This window comes from Dendrobates tinctorius, unplaced genomic scaffold (genome assembly GCF_039654945.1).
Source record: "Dendrobates tinctorius isolate UK_male_01 unplaced genomic scaffold, ASM3965494v1 ptg000029l, whole genome shotgun sequence".
NCBI lineage: Eukaryota > Metazoa > Chordata > Amphibia > Anura > Dendrobatidae > Dendrobates > Dendrobates tinctorius.
This window is the reverse complement of record NW_027361697.1, coordinates 38,961,143-38,987,539: the sequence shown is the minus strand read 5'-3', so window position 1 is coordinate 38,987,539 and position 26,397 is coordinate 38,961,143.

The window sequence follows — 26,397 nt, the reverse complement described above, 5'->3', positions numbered from 1 at the left end:
ATGTAAAGGTAGATCATGGAAATTCCTTGGTGATTTTGTTGAAGAGTGTAAGGAAAGTAATGATGGGAGGTTTTGGGTGATGGCTCATTTTACAATGCCAGACTGCAGGCATGTTCACAAGTACTAAAGTGGAACACCATTTCTAAACCCAGTGTCCACCTGCAGCGAGGCGGGGGAACGAGTGAGAAATGCTGATCCTTTCCTAGAATTAGAGGAAGAATTGACCACATACCCAGAATCTTTGTGGTCCTCATGACCTGCAGATGTGGGATTGATAGTAGGGGTGATTATATCCTGTCCAGCTCACCTTGTAACACAACCTTGTTTCCAGTAGGGAGGGCGCCCCCATCTGTAAAAGAGGCTGTGATTCCAAGAGCCCCCACAGTGCCAGACGTCCATACACTGCTGAATGACTGGAGGCCGGAACATAAGGTCTTTACAGTGATGTCAGTAATGTCTCCTTCAGCATCCTGGTACATCCAGATAGCCAGGTTTGGTTTGTATTCACATATAAGGGGAGCAGGTATACATTCACCAGTATCCTACAAGGGTACTGTGAATCACCCACTATTGTTTTCCAGGTAAAATCGGCTAACCTAGCTCAATGTGAGTCACCAGAAGGTAGCCAGATGCTCTTATATGTGGATGACATGCTATTGGCATTAAAAGAAAAAAAGAAAAAAAAAAAATTGGTAACAAAAGGGGTTATTTTTAAAGATGACCTATATGTATGAACTGCCCAGTGACCTCCTAAGATATGTCATAGTATTGAGCCATGGCATAAGCTATGTCTCAACAGGAGGGATGGTAGAGGTCATATCTTACGTATTTATGATGTATGGCTTTACTAACTATTATAAATTTTTGTTTAATCTGCATTACTTGTGCAAAAAATAATTCCTGAAGGAATCTGAGACCAGAGAGAGGACAATGTCCTCACCCTGAATACTTATTCCAAGACATTTGTATGGATTTTATTGAACAAGTGTGAGGGAAAAAGTACGGCCTTGTTATTATGGATGCTTTCAGCAGGTGGATTGAAGCTGTCCACCCTGATACATTAATGGTACCGAAGGCCCTTCTAAAGGAAATCATACCCAGATTTGGTGTTCCAGAAAATATATAGTAAACTAAGTAATGTTATTATTACCTAAAAACATTGTCAATTGAGTTGGGAAACCGCTGTGCCTGTCATCATCAGTCAGCCGGACTGGTTGGGAGACACAGTGGGAGCTTGAAAAATAGGTTGACAAAGACCATGCAGGAAACAGGAAAAATTGGTTGCACTGTCTCCTATTGGTTGCACTAAATATGTATGTCACACGGACTTCGGTAGTGCTGACAGGCTTTGAAGTCATATACGGGAGATCTTTTCTGTTACCTCAGCTAAAGCTCTTTAGAAGGATAGATGAGTAAGTTGATTGCACATTAGCAGAATATATGGCTAAGATATTAACTCAAAAAGAAGTTTCTACTCCTAGTTTTGTTCCAGGAAACCAACTAACAAAACCGGAGATCGTATAACCTGCAGACTGGGTCCTTGTGAAGGTGATAAAGAAGAGACACCAGCACCATCCTAAGTGGGAAGGTCCTTACCAAGTCCTGTGGACTTCTCCTACTGCGGTCAAGATTCTTGGGTCCATCGCTCACACTGTAAACTTGTCAGACAGGTAGGGACAGAGTAGGATCTGACTTGCTTGTCAAAGTCCAGCTACAAAGGGAGGTTTTCCATAAGGGAAAGCTTGTCTCAAACTGGTGAAGTCTCCCATTCATCCCCCTACCCGGACAAGACGGTCAGATCTAGGATGTGTACATCAGGGTTAGTCACATGTATATTCTTTGTGACCATGGTGATGGGAGATTGGAGGGTAATAGACCCAGCAGGAGAGGAAAGTCCAGGGTGGTAGAATGGTTTCAGATTTAAGACTTTCAAGCTTACTTTTGAAATTGGGCATGAGGCCGCCATGTTACTGGATTTCTGTCTGTTGTGTAAATGATACAGAGACAGGGAACAAGCTGTGAAACTAGCAGAGTCTGATAAGTATGTTTGTGTTATGAGCTCTAATAGCAGAGGGGATGAATGTGTGTGACTGGAGTACAGCAGCATGGACAATTGCAGCCCGAGACTATAGGTATAAGCCTTACGGCTACATAGATTTAAAGCCTGATTCTCCATTAGGAAAAAGGAGATCCCCTTACACAAATAAGAATAATTGTAATCAGCTACTGAGAACTTTTTAAAAAACCCTAAGATGAGGGATCAAAGGTTATAGGAGCTGATATGTCAGGAACAGACCCAATAGGACATTTCTACATAGAAGTTCAGAATAATAGCATACATAGACCCAAGGAAGGTATGTCAGAAAAAAACATAATAGAGTCTATAGGGTTCATAGTTAGATTGTCTAACCTAATTTATGAAGATAAACTAGCTCTAGAGAGAGGCTGTGAGAAGAATGAATGGTTAGAATGGCTTAAATACATTGCAAAAAGGTTTAAAAAATTAAGTTATATAGTAAAACTTATGTCTCCTCAGAAAGGGAAGGAAAATGTAAAATGTTATCATTTTTATATCCTCCACTTGAGAAACCGGATATCCACCACAGGTGATTGCTAATCCTGGTAATTATACTTGTTCTAGTCTTCCAGGTCATGGGCACGACTTCGGAGAGCTCCAAGGCGACTCTTGTAGAGAATGGATCATTGTCTCCCACAGGGCCAAGTACTCAGCCATATGGTCTGACCACACTACCCTGAGAGCGGATGTATGGTGGTTATGCGGTGATAAAAGCATAAGAGCCAGACTACCACATGGTTCCCAAGGGGATTGTGCGGTGGTCCAGCTAATCATGCCGTTCCACCTGTTGTCAACCGGGATATGGCCAAAGGTACGTAGTGAAAGAGACAGAAGCGTGAAACTCCCCAAGGATCCTTCCATTCTAGTATCTACAGAGATGACATTGGAGTTCCCAGGGGAGTGACCAACGAGTACAAGGCTAGGATCCAGGTAGCAGCCAGGTGGGAATCCATAATTTGGTGGGTGATTATAAAAATGAATGTAGATTGGATAAACTACTTATACTATAACCAGCAGAGATTTGTTAATTATACCCGAAATGCAGTTAAAGGGATAGCTGAGCAATTAGGACCAACTCCTCTCATGGGTTGGTAGAATAGGATGGCATTAAACAAGTTAGTAGCAGAAAAGGGAGGTGTATATAAAATGTTTGGAGGATTTTTGTTGCACCCTTTATCCCTAATTCAGATCCTGATTGAAGTATCTCCAAAGCTTTTGATGGACTGACTGCCCTGTCTAATGAATTAGCAGAGAACTCTGGATATGACGACATATTCCTGGATTGAAGGATGGTTTGGGAAATGGTCCGGATTATTCATTTCTGCGTTGACATCTCTTACCATCGTGGCCGGAGTGCTGATTGTTTGTGGATGCTGTTGCTATTCTATGTATTAGAGGACTTGTTCACAAAGCTAGGAGGGATAGCTAATACTAGAGAAGAGAGAGGGAGGATTCAAAAAGATTTAAATAAACTGGAGAAGTGGGCAGCAACTAACAGAATGGTTTTTAACAGGGAGAAATGCAAAGTACTACATCTGGGCAATAAAAATGAAAAAAGCATATACAGAATGGGAGGAATAGGGCTAAGTGACAGCATATGAGAAAAAGACTTGTGTATACTAATAGATCACAGACTGAATATGAGTCAACAGTTTGAAGCAGCAGCAAAAAAGGCAAATGCAATTCTAGGATGTATTAACAGAAGCATACAGTCTAGATCACGTGAAGTCATTATTTCCCTCTACTCCTCTTTGGTCAGACCTCATCTGGAATATTGTGTCCAGTTTTGGGCACCACATTTTAAAAAAGACATCAACAAACTGGAGCAAGTTCAGAAAAGAGCGACCAGAATGGTGACCGGTCTGCAAACCCTGTCTTATGAGGAAAGGTTGCAGGATTTGTGAATGTTTAGTTTGCAAAAGACAAGACTGAGAGGAGACTTAATAGCTGTCTACAAATATCTAAAGGGCTGTCACATTGTAGAAGGATCAACTTTATTCTCATTTGCACAAGGAAAGACTAGAAGCAATGGGATGAAACTGAATGGGAGGAGACACAGATTAGATATTAGAAAAAACTTTTTGACAATTAGAGTGATCAATGAGTGGAACAGGCTGCCACGAGAAGTGGTGAGTTCACCTTCAATGGAAGTCTTCAAACAGAGGCTGGACAGACATCTGACTGGGATGATTTAGCGAATCCTGCTTTGAGCAGGGGGTTGGACCAGATGGCCCAGGAGGTCCCTTCCAACTCTACGATTCTATGATTCTATGATTCTATGACTGATTGACTCTGCCATAACAAAACCTATGTATCAAGGAATGGAGACCTTGGAATCCAACGAAAGAATGAAAATTTTTGGACTTAATGATAAATATACATATTACTCTCCCTCTAGATGATATGAAGATCTGTGAAATCTGACAAAAAGAAATCTGTCCCCAATGTGTACAGATACAAGATTTATTACAAGATGAGGGAATGTTATAATAATTGTAATAAAGTCCTTTCTTTTGTGTGCATGGGTGTATGTTTGTATATATATATATATACCCATGCGTGCATGTATGTATAAGTGTGTATACATGTGTATATATATATATATATATATATATATATATGTGTGTGTGTATATATATATATATATATATGTATCTATGCACATGACTGCATATATGCCATTTATTTTTGCTTAAGACTTTGAAACTCTTTTCAGCTGACTGTATTGTAAAGACATGGGTGTTACTTTTGGGTGTTACTTTTTGTGAACATTAGCAGGTTTTCCTTGTCTTGCGTGACTTCTCTGTTAACAGAGATAAGGATAGCCCAATGCTAAGCAAATTGTATTTACTATTCTGCAAATGCAATATGTTTCAACACCCTTTGGGTTTTGCTATTTAAACTCTTAAGAATATGTATTGAGTTAGACAGAGGACGGCCCACACCTGGTGTGGTCGTCATTCTCTCTCCATGCCGGCATGTCCAATAAAGAAGCATCTTACTTACTTACTTCTCTTAAAGAAGCATCTTACTTATTCAGGACGATTTCTAATTGGAAGACTGAAACTCCCTTGACATGAACACACTGACAACCCCAACTCACCACAGACCCAGATTTCCAATGCAAAACTGGATTATGAGTTTGCAACCAAGGAAAACCCGGAAGAATAGTATCATGCAAATTATGCAACACCAAAAATTTACAATTTTCTTGGTGGTCTGGGGCAACTCGCATTGTCACCTGGGTCCAAAAATGAGGTTTATTCTACGCCAAGGATCGTCGGTGGGTCTATTCACAAGGAATGGGTCACCCACTCCATCGTAGGGCATTAGCCTAGTCGCAGTGCAGGGTCAGTTTTCCCCTCTCCTTCCCTAGTCCTGTGCTGCAGAACCGTAGCAGTAGCCCCCCACATCCATTGCTGTGAAGCGTTGGCCTCCTGGAAATCCCATCCCATGCTGGTGCGGCAGGTTCGTCGGTGATCAGGGGTGTGGGGGCTGGGATAAGATCTTGTTGCCGAGATCTCAATCTGTGCATGCGCCAAGCTGACGGCCATTTTCCCAGAGGCCATTTTAGTGGAGGCCACTGCATCGCAGCAATAGGGATGTGAGGGGCTCCAGGCACCACTGTGCACCGCCGAATACTGCCGCAGCAGCCTGAGAAGGGAGTGTGATCATCACCCTGCAGCGTCGGACCACCGCAGGATCCCCCGACTCCTGCTACCGCCACACTACTTGTAAGTATATTCCAACTATAAGATGCACCCCTATTTTCCCCCCACATTTTTTTGGAAAAAAGTGCGTCTTATAGTCCGAAAAAAAATGGTATGTCCCTTATCATGAGCCCCATCATGGCATATACAGTGGAGGAAATAAGTATTTGATCCCTTGCTGATTTGTAAGATTGCCCCCTGACAAAGACATGAACAGTCTATAATTTTTAGCGTAGGTTAATTTTAACATTGAGAGATAGAATGTCAAAAATAAAATCCAGAAAATCACATTGTATAAATTATATAAATTTATCTGCATTTTGCTGTGAGAAATAAGTATTTGATCCCCTGCCAACCATTAAGAGTTCTGGCTCCTACAGACCAGTTAGACGCTCCTAATCAACTCGTTACCTGCATTAAAGATGGCCGTCCTACAGGATTCTCCGGTGAAGTGAGAAAGGGAGGTCACGAAGCCGCAAGTGTGCGACTTGCATACATGCGGTCACGAGCCAACTAGACATGCGTGGCCTCACTCAATCACTCAATGAAAATAAATTGAGCAAGGCCAGACATGTCTAGTCAGAATGTGGACAGAAATACACAAATCGCTCGGTTGTGCTCACACTCACTGATGGCACTAGAGAATCCTGACAACAGTGAGCACTGTGAATATTCAGAAGCCTACAGTTACCTGGGGTTACTGCAGACTTTCATCTCAAACTGGACAAGCCCTTTAATTGTAAAATGAAGTACTGTAGCATGCCAATCCTAACAGTGTGTAATATACTGAATGTCAGGATTCAGCTCTGCTTGCTGGTTCCAGCAGTCATCACATGGCCACTTTACTCATATGCGACTTTTATACTTACAGTTAATTCTTCTCTTTTCTCTGCTCTATTTAGAAACAGGAAGTCTCTTTTCCCTGCATCAATCATTCCCCTCTTCAATACCTGACCCAGTTGCTCCGTCCTCCCCCTATGAGGGACTTTTGCAGTGACTTATGTGTCATGCAGGAAAATAAACTTTTTCTATTTCTACTTTTTGCTTAGAAGGATTCAGCTACTCTGTTTCTAATCATGTGATGTCATAGATAAAATGGAGAAGAGAATTAACTGCGTATAAGGGCAAAATGAGCAATTGTCAGTACACAATACTGTATAATATGATGACTGCAATATATTAAGAGGATTAAAACTTTGATGGGAGGAGAATTGCTTTAATTGGCAACCTATCACTTGGATAACCAACTAATGCAGAGGTACACCCGCTCCCCTCATTCTCCGCTCCCCCCTACATATTTCCCTTTTTACGTCTTTAACTCTTCTATTCCTATTGATTCTGTTTTGTAATGGTAATGTTGTTAGTTCTAGTCTATCACAAGGATAATATACAAACTGTTTTTGAAGTTTCCTTGATTAGACAAGAATATCTAAATATAAACTGCTCAAAAAATAAAGGGATCACTAAATAATGCAATGTATTGTTTAGTGTTCCATTTTTTTTTTTTTGAGCAGTTTATATGTTGTATAATGAAGGCATACTCAAGCTTTTTGTCCAATGTGATAAAAAGACAATAATTTATTTAAGTATAGATGGTTAATGTCTGTCCGCAGAATATCAAATATGATTGGGCAGTTTTCTGCGGTCCTCTCTGGTTGTCCCAATCAGGCTCGTGGTTGTATGGTTGGTTGTATGGACACGTGGATGATGTTGGTGTCCATGAGCTTCCAATACTTCTGGCAGCATGGGCTCCTAAAAGACAAATAGTATAGATATAATGCAATTACATCTCTATGGAATTAATATCAGGTAAACAGCACCATTACATGGCATGTCTTACTTGTACTGACTGTGGCCTAGAGACTGCAAAACGTTACGGTGATAATTACACTATTATCTAAACTAGCGCAGCAGGTGGCATCGGGCGGCACCAAGTCCTATTACTAACAACCCCCCCATCAACGCTTCCTAATAAAACCTGCATCTTTTATTTATTCCCCTGGCTGGTCGCCTATCAGTCCAGGGGAATTTATTTATTACTGTCCTGAATAAGGAAGCCAATACATGTTAGATAAAAGTATATATATATATACACCTATAGGTATACATACCTAATGCTCGCCGGTGATAACGGCACGACACAAGGGGCACGTCCGATGGTAGAGATGCCATGTGTCTAGGCACACAGTATGAAATGAATGGCCACACATTAAAGAAGTGATGTTGTCTCCTTGTTGAACATCTAAACAAATTGGGCAATTTTCACAGTCATACTGTGTGCTGCTCCTCGAGGGTGCGGCCACTGGGGTGTCATTGTGGGCCGGCTCTGTCCTCTGTGATTGGCTGTCCGATTCATCGTCATCATTATCATCACTGTGCATTGTCACTGTAATGAGCTCTCTATACATGTAGATCTCTATCCTCATTCTATTGTACTGAGATCTGATATGATGTACAAAAGTGAGTGGAGGTGTTATTGTGGTTGAGTGTCCATCCCGTCTTCGAAATACTTCAATGCTGATATTAAAGGGTCCTGAAAAGCAAATAGTGCAGATATAATCAATGTATGAAATATCTCTATGGAAATGTGACATTATGTAAATGGTAACATTGCATTAGCTCCCATGTGTTGCTTGTCCATGACCCAAAGACTGCAAAATACCGGCAGAATTGTCATATAAGGAGATCACAGTTCTTGATTAAGATAATTTATTTTGTGCAGTTTAGGTCACCTTAAAGTCAAGATTATTTGTATTTAAAGAGAATTTGTCTGCAGGTTTTTTGTTATGATATGAGAGCAGTTAAATGTAGGGGCAGAGAACCTGATTGCAGTAAAGTATTATTTACTGGCTGCTTGGTGCAGTTTTAAGAAAATATCTAATTTCTCTGCTGATTATACTGAAACTACAGAGCAAGCTACTGAGCAAGTGACACATCGCTGTAATCAGGGTCTCTGCCCCTACAGTATGCGGCTCCCAGATTATATAGCAAAAACCTGCTGACTGATTCCATTTACTTATGAAGGAGGAGAGAGGAAGCAAGAGTTCATTAATTCCAAGAAAATTAAACATTTGTGATGGAAGAGTTGTCGTTGTTGGAACAAACCATTGGGTAAATGTGCCATGGTTACCTAGTAAGTCAGCGATGTTTTCCCGTGTGTAGTTTCTTATATAGAGCTTGTGTATATTCACTATATGGTGAATATATGGCTGTAATATTGGTTATATTGGTGCTTGTGTAGTGGCAGCCTGACTATATGATTTGGATTTTCAGTGTTCCCTTTTATTTTTCTGTTGATGGAGTTACTAACATATTTAAAGGTTGAAGCGAATCTGCAAAATATTATATGGCTACAAAGCCCTATCAGATTAGCAATACCTTCTACTGATGCGTTTAGTTATCCATTATGGAGGAATTAATCAAAAACAATGTTTCTTATGCCACCCTTGATCAAAAGTTCACTGGAGGAAGAGGCACCAAATTCATTAAGAGATCCTATTTTACAGGCTGCTTGTGTGCCAAAACCAGAAATCTACTCCAGATCATAAATATTTTATTTATTCATTATATATTTATCATATTTAGCTTTTGTAGCTTTCATATCCCTTTTAATAAACTTAGGGGGTACCCAAAAGAAACAGGAACTGTCTTCTGCGGGGCGAGACACTTGTAGTAGGGGCTTCTGCCGCTAGATGAATATTCGGGGAACCCTTCTGAGTCAGTCTGCCAGCTCTCCAGAGGATGACTCCTGTTTCTTTTGGGCACCTCCTCATAGTTTGAGATTTAATTAGAGGGTAATAGGGAATGGTTTAGTTGGGATATTTGGTTTTCAGATGTAAAAAGGCAATGGTTGAAATTACCTGAATTTTGAAATCTGAATGTTCTCCTGTCTGTCCTCCTGTTTCTCCTCCTGTTTCTCCTCCTGTTTCTCCTCCTACTTGGCATGACGTCAATGTGTCTCTGCTTTAAAGTCCTTGTGAAAATCCGAAAAAATCCAGCAAGGGAGTCAAAACTCTGTGATGCAAAAGTGTATCACTGAGAAATGGCAGGGGAATGCTGGTGTGGAAGGGTTTTATGCTGAGAATTCTACGGGTCACAATCACCAAAGTTCCGATTGTCAGGGCGACATCTCTGACATCAGACTCAGTGTACATTGATACTATGGTATTATAACATTATTATATTATTTTTATATTATTATTATAACAAGTCAAACATAGAGGGCTTTTGTGGCATTTCCATCTACAGTCATATGTTAAAGTTTGGGCACCCCTATTAATGATAACCTTTTTTCTTTATACCAATTTTGGTTTTTGCAACAGCTATTTCAGTTTCATATATCTAATAACTGATGGACTCAGTTATATTTCTGGATTTAAATGAGGTTTATTGTACTAACAGAAAATTTGCAATCTGCATTTAAACAAAATTTGACCGGTGCAAAAGTATGGGCACCTCAACATAAAAGTGACATTAATATTTTGTAGATCCTCCTTTTGCAAAAATAACAGCCTCTAGTCGCTTCCTGTAGCTATTACTGAGTTCCTGGATCCTGGATGAAGGTATTTGTGACCATTCCTGTTTACAAAACAATTCCAGTTCAGTTAAGTTTGATGGTCGCCGAGCATGGACAGCCCGCTACGAATCATCCCACAGATGTTCAATGATATTCAGGTCTGGGGACTGGGATGGTCATTCCAGAACATTGTAATTGTTCCTCTGCATGAATGCCTGAGTAGATTTGGAGCGGTGTTTTGGATCATTGTCTTGCTGAAATATCCATCCCCTGCGTAACTTCAAATTCGTCACTGATTCTTGCACATTATTGTCAAGAATCTGCTGATACTGAGTTGAATCCATGCGACCCTCAACTTTAACAAGATTCCCGGTGCCGGCATTGGCCACACAGCCCCAAAGCATGATGGAACCTCCACCAAATTTTACTGTGGGTAGCAAGTGTTTTTCTTGGAATGCTGTGTTTTTTAGCCTCCATGCATAACGCCTTTTTGTATGACCAAACAACTCAATCTTTGTTTCATCAGTCCACAGGATCTTCCAAAATGTAACTGGCTTGTCCAAATGTGCTATTGCATACCTCAGGTGACTGTTTGTGGCGTGCTTGCAGAAATGGCTTCTTTTGCATCACTCTCCCATACAGCTTCTCCTTGTGCAAAGTGTATTGTTGACCGATGCAAGATGATGCTGCAGGTCTTTGGAGGTGGTCTGTGGATTGTCCTTGACTGTTCTCACCATTCTTCTTCTCTGCCTTTCTGATAGTTTTCTTGGCCTGCCACTTCTGGGCTTAACAAGAACTGTACCTGTGTTCTTCCATTTCCTTACTATGTTCCTCACAGTGGAAACTGACAGGTTAAATCTCTGAGACAACTTTTTGTATCCTTCCCCTGAAAAGTTATGTTGAATAATCTTTGTTTTCAGAGTTGTTTGAGAGTTGTTTTGAGGAGCCCATGATGCCACTCTTCATAGGAGAATCAAATAGGAGAACTACTTGCAAGTGGCCACCTTAAATACCTTTTCTCATGATTTGATACACCTGGCTATGAAGTTCAAAGCTCAATGAGGTTACAAAACCAATTTAGTGCTTCAGGAAGTCAGTAAAAAGTAGTTAGGAGTGTTCAAATCAAGAAAATGATAAGAGTGCCCATACTTTTGCACCGGTCAAATTTTGTTTAAATGCAGATTGCACATTTTCTGTTAGTACAATAAACCTCATTTGAATCCAGAGATATAACTGAGTCCATCAGTTATTAGATATATGAAACTGAAATAGCTGTTGCAAAAAACAAAATTGTTATAAAGAAAAAAAGGTAACATTAGTAGGGGTGCCCAAACTTTAACATATGACTGTAATAAATAAAAAAATACTAATTTGTAAATTCTTAAAAACGAGCAAATCCATGTGAAAGTGAAATAAAAACTGACGCATTTCTGGTGCAAACAGGCGTCCTTAGTAGTGTTGAGCATTCCTATACTGCAAATATCGGGTATCGGCCGATATTCACGGTATCGGAATTCCGATACTTTTAGCATATCGAATACCGGAATCGGAAGTTCCCATAATGCTATGAGCCAGTTTGATTTGATTCAGCCAATGAGGAATCCTAAGAAGTGTGGGCACATCCTGTTAGGCATGTAGGCATGTTAAGTAATGGTATGGCTGTGATTGGCTGCTGAAATGATGTCATGATGCACTATAAAAGACGCCGCCTCCACAATTTTGGGTTCACTCTGCTGTGAATTCAGTTAGGGACAGGACGCTGCTCTTCTGACTCTGAGGGACAGTTAGAGATAGCGATTTGCTATATTGTGCTTTACCCAGGCTACTTTAGCAACCCCTGTGTGAAGCTTTCTTTTGTCTTGCAGCGCTGTTCACAGCTGTCTACAAGGTCTGTGTGTGAGTGCAGCTCACGCTGCAGTGTGTTCTGCAACACCTCTGGTTGTAGGTCGCTCAGCGTGCGTCACTGCCTCATACATTTTTTTTTTATTGCTGCTCAGTTTTACTGATTTCTCCTATTAGTGTGCATCCATCCGTATCCATCTACATTGGTTGCAAACACTATATAGGAGTAGATAGCGGAGCCTTTCTGCAGCCTTTCAGTGCTAGTGTACAGTTTTCTGCACTGTTCACGGCTGTCTGTGAGGTCTTTGTGTGTGAGTGCAGCTCAGCTGTAGTGTGTTCTGCAGCCACCTCTGGTTGTAGTCCACTCAGCGTGCGTCACTGCCTCATACATTGTCCTTTTTTGCTGTAGTGCTGCTTATTTTTCCTGAATTTCTCCTATTCATGTGCTTCCATCCATATCCAGCTAGATTGGTTGTGGGTCGCCCTCCCAGGGCTGTGGGGTACTCGGTACCGGGCCGGTCTCTCAGAGGGGATTGTCTCAGCAGCGGTGACCCGGTCCGTGGCCCTGGGCACCCATGCAAAACGGGTTGAGTTGGGAATAAAGTTTATAAGTGATTCATGACACCACCTGTGGTGTTCGGCAAGGGAGGTGTTAAGCCGACGCTGCAGACAGATCCTCTGGGACAGATGGTGTGGTGCAGCAGTGATGTTATAGCCCTCCACAGGCAGGGCTGTTGGTCCCAGGGCAGTGTAGCAGAATGTTTAGGAAGAGGGTGCAGTGTTTGGCACAGGGATGTAGCAGTGCTGAGGATGTTGCAGGAAGGAGGCAAGGACACAACAGGGTGCAGTTTCTTTACCTTTACTTGGCAAATGCAGTCCAGGGTCCTGATTACAGATGGCAAAGGAGCAGGCTAGCCTGGAAGCAACTCAGGGATCTCTATCAAATGGGATGTGTAGTCTCCTTCCTAGCGCTGGCTTGAGGGACATCCAGTACTGTGTTACACTAAAGTTCCTCCTTATCTTCTCTTAGAACTACCTCGTATGGCAGACAGCTGTAGCCCTCAATCTCTCTTGGCTCACCCATCGCTGTTGTGCCTCCGAGTCTTAGTTGGGAATAGAGCATTTACAGCTTCCTATTCCTCTGGTTTCTGTTGCAGGACATTCAGTATCCATACAACTGTGGAGACCAGGCTCCAGATCATGCGCTCTCACTGGGAGGGAGCTCTCTATCCTCAGCTCAATCTCCAGCTTCTCCCCACATGTCTACCCTCATTGCCCTCACACTAACTCCTCATTTCCCTTCCTGACCCTCAGAGAGCACTCCTCCTCCAATTCTGGTTCAGAGCTCCCTCTGCTGGCCTGGAGTGGGAACTGTGTTGCATGACATGGTTAACTGCTAGAGTGACCCTTCATTGCCTCCAAGCCTGACATCACCCTCCCTGGAGGAAGCCAATGCCATTGTGGCGACCACACTCCTGGGGGCGCCACATTTGCAAACACTATATAGGAGTAGATAGAGGAGTCTTTTTGCTGGCTTGTGCCATGCAGCCCCAGCCAGATTAGTATTAGCCTATTTTTTGGAGCCTCATCTATTGCATTGTAGGTTACCTTCCTGCATTGTAATAGCTCCAAAAAGTTTGTGATACGATCGCTTTTACATCTTTGGTCACATCCTTTTTGTTTTTTTGAAAAAAAACATGTAAATAAAGTTCACCAAACACTCCACTTTACAGTTGTGTACGCCACATTAGCTCATATTAAAGAGTAGTCTACACACTTTATAAAATTAGTGTTTCTTATACCTGTTAGCAGCTGTTCAGGAATAAGCACACTAAGCCCTTAGTACTTTTCTGCCTATTTTTATCAGTCTACCAAGATGAAGAAGGCAGGGAGTAAGGCACGTGGTCGTGGGTGTGGACTTTGAGCAGGGAGAGGACGTGGGGATTCTGTGCCTGCTGCGGGCACCAGTGACTCAGCATCCCCCAGTTTTAATAGGGAACAGTCCTTTATGCGCAGCTTTCTAGGAGCTCGCTGTACCCCACTGCTGCGGGAGGAGCAAATTTAAGCCATTGTCGGATGGATGGCAGCTAACACGTCAACTTCAATTACTTCCACATCCTCTCAGGTCCAGAGCACTGAAGAGCAACCATCTGTCTCTTCACCTGCCAAATTGCCCAGGCAGTCAGAGAGCCCTGGACAGGAGCCATCTCATTCTCTACTTCTGTTCTCTGAATCTCTTGGCTTGGAAAGAGGGAGCCAGCCAAGCAGCATTCTAGAATGTGAAGAAGAGGGAGTATGCAGTGATGCGCAACAGCTTTGTCTCCCTGAATCTGAAGAGGCGGGTGGGCCAGTGCCTATGGTCAGCACACCTCAGTACGCATCTGATGATGAGACTCAGGTGCCACTTTCTGGTGCGTACTGTGCTGGTGAGACTACCCAAGAGAAGCAGGTGTTTGAAGAGGGGAGTGTAGATGATGAGGTCCTTGACCCATCATGGCGTGAGGAACAGGAAGGTGGTGGGAGCAGCTCTGAGGAAGAGATTCCTCGAATGGCCAAGACAGGAGGGAGAGGGAGGGGGCAGACTTGGTTGCCTGTAGCCTCCACTTCGGCACCCATTAGGAGCATTCCTCTTCCAAAACCCAAAACGGGTGCTCCCAGAACTTGCAGTGCGTGGTCCTTTTTTGACACAGTTGCAGATGACATTTGCTTTGTCAAATGCAAGCTGTGTAATCAGAAAGTCAAAAGAGGGAAAAGTGTCAGCAACCTCAATACCACAAATAAGTGGAAACATGTGCAGACCAAGCACATGGTGGAGTTACAAAGACACACTGAAGACGTAGGCCAACCTACAGCACCACCTACCACCTCTTCAGCTCGTGTTGTAGCCTCTTCCTCCAGCTCACACACAGCTGGTTCGGCTTCCTCACAGGATCGCCATGGAAGAACCTCTGGCACTGTTGTACAGAGACCCAGTGTAATTACACCCACAGCACCACGTTCCCTGTCATCCTCACACTCCCAGGCCACTCTACAGCCATCGGCAGCACAGGCATGGGAGAAAAGGCGGCCATACTCGGCAAACCATCCCCGAGCACAGGCTCTGAATGCTGGCATTGCAAAACTACTGGCCCTTGAAATGCTCTCATTCAGGCTGGTGGAGACTGACACCTTCCGTAACTTCATGGCATTGGCAGTTGTTATGAATGGGTCACCGAGGAGAAAAAAAACAAAACAAGCTAAGTCACAGAAAACCAGAGAGGTTGGTAACTATGCAGATTGCAGATCCCTGATCCTAACCACACAACTAGCAGCAGCCGTGGAACGTACCTACGATGGTCCTAGACGCTTCGTCACAGCCGGAGGACTAAATAAGCCTGAAGCAAGAAAAGGGGAAAACTAACTGCCCCAGAGCAGACCCCAAAGGAAAGACAGCCCCCACATATGTATTGACGGTGAAACAAGATGAAAGCACAAACACAGGCAGGAAAATAGGCTGAGCAAACAATGGGGCCCAAACTAACTAGAAAGGATAGGAAAGGAAAGACACTGTCTGCAATCTGCAAAAAACCCTACAAAAATAAAGTCCAACACTTCTGATAGCAAAACTAACCCTGAAGTCACTAAACTTCTCCCACTTTATCAGCACTCTGAAATATTCTGAGACAGAGCAAAAAGAGGCCAATCTAATAAGGGACAAAAAGCAAATTTGCAAATACAGATAAATAAGAGTGGAAATTTAGCGCAGCCCCAGCCGGGGCTGGCTTACCATACAAAAAGCTGAATAGACCAACAAAATCAAGTGTGAACATTAGCAGAAAAACTTAGCTTTAGATGACTGGAACAGAGCTGAAAACCAAGACCTGACAAGCCAGAAGGAATCACCAACACCAGAATAGGGCGTCGGCTGTCTTAAATCCAGTCTGAGATTCCTGAGGTCCAATCGTCATCCTCATTATCAGGTGGCAGATCTCTACTGATTAAATCAGCCTCACTACCTCCTGTTACCACCAGAGAGAGCCTGGAAGGAGAACTCACAACTGGTGGACCAGAAAATGAACTCACAACAGTATCCCCCCCTTGAGGAGGGGTCACCGAATCCTCATCCATGCCACCAGGCCGATCAGGATGGGCCCGGTGAAAAGCACAAACCAATCTATTGTCATGAATATCAGAGGCAGAGACCCAAGAATTATCCTCCTGGCCATAACCCTTCCATTTGACCAAGTACTGGAGTCTCCATCTAACCAAATGAGAATCCAATATTTTCTCTACCTCATATTACGCATTGCCTTCAACAACACAGGGTCAGGAGGTGCTGCCATAGGAACCACTGGCTCAACAAACCTCTTCAACAGAGATTTGTGAAATACGTTATGGATCTTGAACGTAACTGGAAGAGCCAATCGAAACGAAACAGGATTAAGAATCTCCAAAATCTTATAAGGTCCAATAAATCTTGGCTTAAATTTTGGAGATGCAACCTTCATAGGAATATTCTTAGACGACAACCAAACCATATCACCCACTTTAAACCCGGGACAAATGGTCCTATGCCGGTTGGAAAATCGCTGGGCCTTTTCCTGAGAGAGTGACAACTTATCCACCACTTGGTCCCATATCTGCTGCATTCTCTTAACCACAGTGTCCACACCTGGGCAGGACGAAGATTCCACTTGCCCTGAAGAGAATCGAGGATGAAACCCAAAATTACAGAAAAGGGTGACATCAAAGTGGTAGAACTAGCTCTATTGTTCAGTGCGAATTCGGCCAAGGGCAAAAATGAGACCCGATCATCCTGATCAGCAGATATAAAACATCTCAAATAAGAATCCAAGGTCTGGTTTGGTCTCTCAGTCTGTCCATTGGTCTGGGGATGAAACTTGGAGGAGAAGGATAACTGAATTCCCAAATTGGAACAAAAGGCTTTTCAGAATCTGGAAACAAACTGGACTCCTCTGTCGGACACAATGTTCTCAGGAATCCCATGTAACCGAACCACCTGTTGTAAAAACAAGGGGACCAACTCAGCGGAAGATGGCAACTTTGGGAGTGGTACAAGATGGACCATCTTCGAAAATCTATCACAAATCACTCAGATAACAGTCATTTTCTGAGAGACAGGAAGATCAGAAATAAAATCCATTGAGATATGGGTCCATGGCCTCTTGGGCACCGGCAGGGGCATCAGCAACCCACTAGAACGAGAACAGGGTTTAGACCGAGAACAAGTCCCACAGGACTGTACAAAATTCCTGACGTCACGAGATAAGGCAGGCCACCAAAAAGAACGACTCACCAAATCTCTGGTACCAAAAATACCTGAATGACCAGCCAATCCAGAGCAATGAACTTCAGACATCACTCTCTTCCTCCACTGGTCAGGAACATACAATTTTTCCATAGGACAACGCTCAGGTTTATCCTCCTGAAATTCCTCCAGGGCGCGTCTCAAATCGGGCGAAATGGCAGAAAGAACTACCCCCTCATCTAGGATGGTAGTAGGCTCGGTCACATTAAGAGAATCGGCAAAGAAACTCCTAGAAAGGGCGTCTGCCTTGACATTCTTAGTGCCCGGAAGAAAAGAGACCACAAAATTAAAACGCGTGAAAAACAAGGCCCACCTAGCCTGTCTAGGATTCAAGTGTTTGGCCGACTCCAGATAAATCAAATTCTTGTGATCGGTGAGGACCACAACTTGATGTCTAGCTCCCTCCAACCAATGTCTCCACTCCTCAAATGCCCATTTCATGGCCAACAATTCCCGATTCCCCATGTCATAATTGCGTTCAGATGGGGAGAACTTTCGAGAAAAGAAGGCACAGGGATTCATCTTAGAAATCACAGGGTCTTTTTGGGACAAAACAGCTCCTGCACCAATCTCAGAAGCATCTACCTCCACCTGAAATGGAAGTGAGACATCAGGTTGCCGTAAAACTGGAGCTGAAGTAAATCTCTGCTTAAGCTCCTGAAATGCTGAGACAGCCTCAGGAGACCAATTCAGCACATCAGCGCCCTTCTTGGTCAGATCAGTCAGTGGTTTGGCAATACCAGAAAAATTAACTATAAATTTACAATAGAAATGAGCAAAACCCAAAAACTTCTGGAGGGCCTTCAAAGAAGTAGGCTGAACCCAATCTTAAATGGCCTGTACCTTGGCCGGGTCCATTTCAATAGTCGATGGAGACAAGATAAATTCCAAAAATGAAATCCTCTGTACACCAAAGAGGCATTTTGATCCCTTAACAAACAGGGAATTCTCCCTCAAAATCTGGAACACAATCCAGACGTGTTCCACATGAGAATCCCAATCACTAGAAATGATCAAAATATCATCCAGATAGATGATCAAAAATGTATCCACAAAGTCACGGAAAATATCATTCATAAATGACTGGAAGACAGAAGGGGCATTAGTGAGCCCAAAAGGCATCACCAGGTACTCAAAATGTCCCTCCGGAGTATTAAATGCAGTCTTCCATTCATCCCCGTGCTTGATGCGAATAAGATTATACGCTGTTGTGAGTTCATTTTCCCCTTCACCATTGAGGTCTGATGAACTCCCTCTTCTGGTGAAGGAAGGTAGTGAGGCTGATTACAAAGCACCTGAGCAGAATGATGATGACTGGGTGACTGGGATTGCAGACTGGATATAAGGCAGCCGACGCCCTTCTGCCTTGCGGGTGATTACTCTGAGGGATTCTTGGAGACCAGTCTGATTCCTGCTCCTCAAAAGCTAAGTTTTCTGCTCTACTTTTTGCATTTGTGTTTTGGTTTTGTTTTGCCTTGTTTTTCTGGATTTCTGCCTTTCCCTTCTGGGTGAGCTGAATTCCTTTTTGCTCTGTCTTCAGATAATACCTGAGTACTGATATAGTCTTTTTGAAGCCTAGCGTCTTCAGGGCTTTTTTTCCTATCAGTCTGTTGGCTCTTGTTTTTGAGAGGGTTTTGGCGGATTGCAGACAGCAGCTTTTCTATTCTGTCCTATTTAGTTGCTTGGGCCCCATCATTTGCTCTGCCTATCTTTCTATCTGTGTGAGTGTTTTTTCATCTTGCTTCACCGTCATTATATGTTGGGGGCTGCCTATTACTTTTGGGTCTGCTCTGGGGCAGTTTAGATTTCCCTTTCTGTCTTTAGGCTATGTAGTTCTCCGGCTGTGATCGAGGGGTCTAGGGCACCGTAGGAACTCCCCACGGCTACTGCTAGTTGTTGTTGTTAGGTTCAGGGGTCTGCAATCCGATAGCTGCCAACTTCTCTGGTTTTCTGGACTTAGCTAGTATTTCTGTTTTTGCCTCCTACTGTGACTCATTCATAGAATCATAGAATCATAGAATCATAGAATCGTAGAGTTGGAAGGGACCTCCTGGGCCATCTGGTCCAACCCCCTGCTCAAAGCAGGATTCGCTAAATCATCCCAGTCAGATGTCTGTCCAGCCTCTGTTTGAAGACTTCCATTGAAGGAGAACTCACAACTTCTCGTGGCAGCCTGTTCCACTCATTGATCACTCTAACTGTCAAAAAGTTTTTTCTAATATCTAATCTGTGTCTCCTCCCATTCAGTTTCATCCCATTGCTTCTAGTCTTTCCTTGTGCAAATGAGAATAAAGTTGATCCTTCTACAATGTGACAGCCCTTTAGATATTTGTAGACAGCTATTAAGTCTCCTCTCAGTCTTCTCTTTTGCAAACTAAACATTCCCAAATCCTGCAACCTTTCCTCATAAGACAGGGTTTGCAGACCGGTCACCATTCTGGTCGCTCTTTTCTGAACTTGCTCCAGTTTGTTGATGTCTTTTTTAAAATGTGGTGCCCAAAACTGGACACAATATTCCAGATGAGGTCTGACCAAAGAGGAGTAGAGGGAAATAATGACTTCACGTGAACTAGACTGTATGCTTCTGTTAATACATCCTAGAATTGCATTTGCCTTTTTTGCTGCTGCATCACACTGTTGACTCATATTCAGTCTGTGATCTATTAGTATACCCAAGTCTTTTTCACATGTGCTGTCACTTAGCCCTATTCCTCCCATTCTATATATGCTTTTTCATTTTTATTGCCCAGATGTAGTACTTTGCATTTCTCCCTGTTAAAAACCATTCTGTTAGTTGCTGCCCACTTCTCCAGTTTATTTAAATCTTTTTGAATCCTCTCTCTCTCTTCTCTAGTATTAGCTATCCCTCCTAGCTTTGTGTCATCAGCAAATTTAATCAGTTTACCCTCAATTCCTTCATCTAAATCGTTGATAAAGATGTTGAACATAACAATACGCCCCCCTGAGGTCAAGCTTAGTAAACCAGCAGGCACTCTTAACTATGGAGAATAAATCAGATATCAGAGGTAACGGGTACTGATATTTAACAGTCATCTTGTTAGGCCTCTTTCACACTTCCGTTTTTGACAATCAGTCAAGATCCGCCAATCTTGAAAAAGAACGGATCTGACATTTTTCTTTGCTTGCAACTCGGAGCTTGCAACGTTTTTTTGGCCGGCGGATCCTCCAGACACTGAATTAACCCCAAATTCTGTCTGGGTGCCGGACAAAACAAAAAAAATTCTCTCTCTCTCCCTCTCCCTCTCCCTCCCTCTCCCTCTCTCTCTCTCTCTCTCTCTCTCTTTTTCTCCTTCCCGGCCAGCGGTTCCTTTAAATTTCCTCATTTTCAGGATCCGTCTAAAAACGGATCCTGTGCCATCCGTTCACATCAGTTGAGAACGGATCCGCTTGTCTGCCTTTTTGGCAGATTTTAACTGATGCAAATAACTGAAGTGTGAAAGAGGCCTTAAGGGAACGATAATCAATACACGGTCTTAATGAACCATCTTTCTTCTTGGCCACAAAAAAAACAGCACCTAAAGGTGACGAGGATGGTCTAATATGACCCTTCTCCAACGACTCCTTAATATAGGATCGCATAGCATCATGTTCGGGTACTGATAAGTTGAAAAGCCGACCCTTGGGAAATTTACACCCAGGCATCAACTCAATTGGACAGTCATAACTCCTAAGAGGAGGCAAAGACGCAGACTTGCTCTCACAAAATACATCAGAAAAATTTGCTAGATAATCAGGAATATCATGAGACTGAGGAGAGGTGGAGAAAACAGGAGCGTCCCTAAGAACTGTTATAATAATTGTAATAAAGTCTTTTCTTTTGTGTGCATGGGTGTATGTGTATATATATATATATACCCATGCGTGTATGTATGAGTGTGTATGTATGTATATATGTGTGTGTGTATATATATATATATATGTGTGTATATATATATATATATATATATATATGTATCTATGCACATGACTGCATATATGCCATTTATTTTTGCTTAAGACTTTGAAACTCTTTTCAGCTGACTGTATTGTAAAGACATGGGTGTTACTTTTGGGTGTTACTTTTTGTGAACGTTAGCAGGTTTTCCTTGTCTTGCGTGACTTCTCTGTTAACAGAGATAAGGATAGCCCAATGCTAAGCAAATTGTATTTACTATTCTGCAAACGCAATATGTTTCAACACCCTTTGGGTTTTGCTATTTAAACTCTTAAGAATATGTATTGAGTTAGACAGAGGACGGCCCACACCTGGTGTGGTCGTCATTCTCTCTCCATGCCGGCATGTCCGATAAAGAAGCATCTTACTTATTCAGGTCTGGACGATTTCTAATTGGAAGACTGAAACTCCCTTGACATTTTGGTGCGTTGGCCGGGAATCCAACACCTTTCCCTCACCGGTGAGTACTGTAAACCGTGCACGGGGAAGTCTGGGACTCCTTAAGTAAGTCCTCCGCCTTGACATTAGGCGTCACCAGGGGCATTAATCAGTTATCCCGGTCTGAGGGAAAGTGACGGATTTCGTATAGTCTAAGGATCTCTGGGAATCGTCTGTATCTGAATACAGGTAAGAACATTTAATAATTTTCATTATATTCGTAACCTTGTTAATCCAGTATGAATGTTATTCTAGGAATTGAATGGGAACTGTGATTGTGGACGTTTCCAATTGGGGTTTGTGAGAGGCTCCTGTATGTTGGAGGTTTACATGCAATTGGAGTTATAAGAACTCCTGTAAATTGCGAAGCTCCATAGATTTGGGGTTTGTTTGTTCTTTTAAGATATTCCTCTGAATAACAATAATCTTTATTTTTTATTTTTTGAATGGGTACAAAGCCAGTGTGAGAAGGCTACTGTGGAATAAAAAACTCCGTGTGCACGTTAAATTGATCAAGATGGGAGAATCGAGGGAGATTCTCGTTAGATTAACCCCTTAATGACAGCCAATATATCTTTTTACTGACCTGAGATATAAGAGAATATCATCCCCACACAGGTGACGATCCAGCAGCTGTCGGCTGTCAACTATAGCTGACAACTTGCTGTATCCTGCTATACTACTTTGCAATAATTCCTGACAATCACCTGAAGGGTTAATAAACTACCTGACAGAAGTTTTCAATATGTCAGGGGGTGCTGTTTTTTTAAAAAAAAAGAAAATAGGCTACTAAGGGGTTAAGGAATCCGGTATAAGATGAATTTTTGCCGGTATTCTGTTTTGTCTTCTGTACTTTGTTGAATGTTGTTTTCTGTTAAGTGTGCTGTTTTGTCTGTCTTTTAAAATTACATAGAACTAAAACGCCATAAATATATGTTTTATGTTACACATGAGACTCCTTGAATGTTATCTTGAGTGAATGTAAATGAGGGAGTCCAGTAGGCATGGTCAACAGTCATGTGTGGACTGGAGACAACTCATAGGTTATTATAGTGGTATAAATCACCTAGGTACATGTCACCTGATCCCCATAGAGAATATTCTATGTTGTTTTGTTATATGTTTTTCTTTTAATAACACAGAGTGACTGAACCCTCCTCGTTTCACTGAGGAGACTCTGCGCCTGTGGTGCTCTGAATACCTGATTTTAAGAACGGGAACGTCTCTGTATATAAAGAGGTGGTGTCATTGGACTTTATCTCAGCACTTCAGGAATAGGAGTACAAGGGAACTTTAATCTCTTATCTTATGTCTCTGTGTACATGTGTCTGTCCAGTCCCTAACTGTGAAGATTGTTGTACGTTGTGTGTTTGTACTGTTACACTGCTCAGTAGTCCCTGTGAGCATATTTATCTCGTTCAGATCAGTGACCACATTTATCATCGTGACCCCATTCCTTGGGGACCGTTCACGTTTGTCACACTGTGTTGTCATACTAGGCCCCTACAGGCCTTCATTGGACGGAGATGGCAAGATATAGAGATACAAGCTGGTAAATATCTAGGACATAGTGTAATCAGTGAGGATTATTTAGATCCTGGATATTAGGAGCAGTAATTGAATTGTTGCTGTTGTTTTTTTATCTTCTTGTTGACATATTAATTTCACTGATATTTGTCAAACTTCTTATAAGTGGGTAGAAATCCATTGTGTTCCAGGGTTTATATTGTGTATAGTCCTCATCTTGTTGTTTGTCTTTTTGTGTTTAAGAATTTTATGTAACATCATTATGGGACTTTATCCCATAGATATATATTTTAAGATCTTATCCTCATTGTAAGGCAGGATTGTTATTGACCATTTCATCTGATGGCTGGAAAGTTATTAAGATTGTACCGAGAAGGTATCCCTGGAATGAGACTGGATATGGTCCTTTCTCATCAGGTATCCAGAGAGAACAGTCTTCAGATCAAATGTGCAATGTGTCCTTATTGGTAACTTATAGGCCTAACTCTTATATATTATAACAAATAGAGAGTGAAAATTGTATATCGCTGTCAATGTCTTTTTAGTCTTGACAAACAAGGAGTAGGCCCCACCCACAGCACACAGTCCTGAGGTGGGGAGATAAGCTGTTAACATGAGGATTGTTGTGGAATATGGTTGTGGTTTTGAGATAAGAAGGGGCCACTAGGAGACCCTGAATGTGTCCTTTGACAGATGGGTCGTATTGGATGTGCTAAACTTAGTTTAAAATTTGGTACAAGAAATGTGTAATGAGAGGAAATATTTAATTTGGCTAAAGTAGAAATACATTTATAAAAAAACACTGTATTTCCAGAAGTAACCGTCCTTGTGGGAAGCCATGAGGTCGCTTTTCTTGTTGATTCAGGAGCCACTAGAACCTTAGTACATCCAGAAGAGATACCGACTATTGGACTGTCTGCTGCCTGCATAGTGGTAAAAGGAGCAAGTGGTAAGACACAGAGAGCCATTGTCTACGCTTGTGGAGACACCGGGCCCTCAGCACAGGTAAAAGTGCAGTTGCACAAATTATATTATCAGCTGTGTGGGAGGGATATGATGCAAGCCCTGAGCCTGGGAATAATTCCTACTGCTGCAGGACTATAGGTGAAATCCATGGCTGAGACAATGGTGCTCCAGGGGTATGGGGAATCCAGATACTATTACAGTCTAGATCTAATAACTGCAGGACTATCCTTTATTACTGAGTCCTTCATCGAGGAATCAATAGATAAAGGTATACAAATGTAGATTTTCACACACCTGAAGAACTACACTGCTCCATGTACTACAGGTATTTCAGGGGTCCTGATATAAAATATGGGAATTTTCATGCTCTAGATTGTTCTTTGCATACCATATACTGGAATTATAAAGGGAACTGTGCCGTCAGTTGTAAACTGTCAGGACAAATTAAATTGTTGTTTTTGCTTTTTAGAGGCACCGTGCCACATTTTTCCCTCTCCAGATGTAAAGGTAGATCATGGAAATTCCTTGGTGATTTTGTTGAAGAGTGTAAGGAAAGTAATGATGGGAGGTTTTGGGTGATGGCTCATTTTACAATGCCAGACTGCAGGCATGTTCACAAGTACTAAAGTGGAACACCATTTCTAAACCCAGTGTCCACCTGCAGCGAGGCGGGGGAACGAGTGAGAAATGCTGATCCTTTCCTAGAATTAGAGGAAGAATTGACCACATACCCAGAATCTTTGTGGTCCTCATGACCTGCAGATGTGGGATTGATAGTAGGGGTGATTATATCCTGTCCAGCTCACCTTGTAACACAACCTTGTTTCCAGTAGGGAGGGCGCCCCCATCTGTAAAAGAGGCTGTGATTCCAAGAGCCCCCACAGTGCCAGACGTCCATACACTGCTGAATGACTGGAGGCCGGAACATAAGGTCTTTACAGTGATGTCAGTAATGTCTCCTTCAGCATCCTGGTACATCCAGATAGCCAGGTTTGGTTTGTATTCACATATAAGGGGAGCAGGTATACATTCACCAGTATCCTACAAGGGTACTGTGAATCACCCACTATTGTTTTCCAGGTAAAATCGGCTAACCTAGCTCAATGTGAGTCACCAGAAGGTAGCCAGATGCTCTTATATGTGGATGACATGCTATTGGCATTAAAAGAAAAAAAGAAAAAAAAAAAATTGGTAACAAAAGGGGTTATTTTTAAAGATGACCTATATGTATGAACTGCCCAGTGACCTCCTAAGATATGTCATAGTATTGAGCCATGGCATAAGCTATGTCTCAACAGGAGGGATGGTAGAGGTCATATCTTACGTATTTATGATGTATGGCTTTACTAACTATTATAAATTTTTGTTTAATCTGCATTACTTGTGCAAAAAATAATTCCTGAAGGAATCTGAGACCAGAGAGAGGACAATGTCCTCACCCTGAATACTTATTCCAAGACATTTGTATGGATTTTATTGAACAAGTGTGAGGGAAAAAGTCCGGCCTTGTTATTATGGATGCTTTCAGCAGGTGGATTGAAGCTGTCCACCCTGATACATTAATGGTACCGAAGGCCCTTCTAAAGGAAATCATACCCAGATTTGGTGTTCCAGAAAATATATAGTAAACTAAGTAATGTTATTATTACCTAAAAACATTGTCAATTGAGTTGGGAAACCGCTGTGCCTGTCATCATCAGTCAGCCGGACTGGTTGGGAGACACAGTGGGAGCTTGAAAAATAGGTTGACAAAGACCATGCAGGAAACAGGAAAAATTGGTTGCACTGTCTCCTATTGGTTGCACTAAATATGTATGTCACACGGACTTCGGTAGTGCTGACAGGCTTTGAAGTCATATACGGGAGATCTTTTCTGTTACCTCAGCTAAAGCTCTTTAGAAGGATAGATGAGTAAGTTGATTGCACATTAGCAGAATATATGGCTAAGATATTAACTCAAAAAGAAGTTTCTACTCCTAGTTTTGTTCCAGGAAACCAACTAACAAAACCGGAGATCGTATAACCTGCAGACTGGGTCCTTGTGAAGGTGATAAAGAA